Source organism: Carcharodon carcharias, chromosome 5, assembly GCF_017639515.1.
Source record: "Carcharodon carcharias isolate sCarCar2 chromosome 5, sCarCar2.pri, whole genome shotgun sequence".
NCBI lineage: Eukaryota > Metazoa > Chordata > Chondrichthyes > Lamniformes > Lamnidae > Carcharodon > Carcharodon carcharias.
This window is the reverse complement of record NC_054471.1, coordinates 118,219,895-118,221,301: the sequence shown is the minus strand read 5'-3', so window position 1 is coordinate 118,221,301 and position 1,407 is coordinate 118,219,895. Positions and strand designations below refer to the sequence as shown.

The 1,407-nt window shown below is 46.8% G+C and overlaps 1 pseudogene; it reads left to right on the top strand.

Annotated features, from left to right (window-relative positions):
• The first annotated feature begins 441 nt into the window (after positions 1-441).
• LOC121278523 lies at positions 442-539 on the top strand (annotated as a pseudogene).
• The last annotated feature ends 868 nt before the right edge of the window (positions 540-1,407 follow it).

Sequence of the window (1,407 nt, the reverse complement as noted above, 5' to 3'; positions counted from 1 at the left end):
ATTGTCAGCAAAAGCCAGGTGGGAGGGCAGGTCATGAGGGCACTCTGGCCTCCATTTTTCCGAGCAGTGCCTCACTGCCTTCCTGGAGGGGGTGGCTGCCAAGAGGGACACCCTTGTCCCCAGCGATGGGAGGAGGAGGCCACTGCACCTCACCAAGAGGGCATGGGAGGAGGTGGCAGCCTGGGTGAGCAGCTATGACATGGTGCAATGCACCTGGGCCCAGTGCCGGAAGCACTTCAATAACCTGCTGCACTCAGGAAGGGTGAGAACCATGTTGGTGTGGGTCAGTGTGTTCAATTGTTTTGGACCTGCGCCTGCCCGTTCAGTGAAAAATTCTGCCCCATGATACCCTTTTTATGGCTTGGATAACCTTTCCATAATAGATGCTCAGAACTGTAATAAACAGTGACCTAACTGAAGTGCTGAACAACTTCAGTGTCAATGTTTGCTTTTATATTAAAATTGGAACGATACAGAGAAGATTAGCATGGCCCCTGCGCAAGGATGACACGCAAATTCGTGAAGCAAAAATTACCTTCGAAATTCCATCTCATCTGTTTTGCAAACCATCCCCAGGCTCGCTGGAACCTTGAATCTTGCAGGACAGCTGCAAGGGTATTTGTCTGCTTAGGCTAACCATCAGCCCACCACCGACCCCCTCGCCCCACCACACACACACACACACACACCATACACACACACACACACACACACACACACACACAGAGCTAACTTTTGAAAATGAATATTGTGCATGGTTGTTATCCACAGCCTGCCTTCACTGCAGCGTCAGCCTCCCACTGTTCTGCTGCACCATGTTCCCTCGGACCCACTCATTAGATCATCGCGCTCTGCTCTCACACCTCAACACCCATATCACCATGAGATCAACCAGGAGCTTTCTCATTGGTTGAAAATGTGGAACCAGCATTTTTGATTAACCACTATCAACCATTTCCAATGCATGATGAAGAGAAAAATAAGTTGAACAATAAAAAAAACTTTTAAATAGTGTTTTGGTAGTAGAGAACTTGAGTATTGCTGAAAAAAGAGACATGTCAAAGCTTTTCATCTTGCACTCATCTGGACACTTCGTATGAATACCAATACAACGGAAAAACAACAATTTATACTGTATGTGAAGAGAGTGCTGATTGGTTGTAAAGTGGACTCTGATTGGCAGAGACATTGCCATGGAGGATGCACCAGTGATGGTGACTGACAGTTAACTGCCAAGCATTGTTTGAAATTTAAACCAGGCAGCTTGATCCTGATTGGTCAAGGTATTGCCCTGAGGAATGAGTAAGTGAATGGCTGTCACTTATTTTGTTTAGCTGAAACATATGTTCTTTCTATCTGCAAAGAGCCCTGAGCTTCCAGTGCATGCAGACGTGCCACACTGAGGGT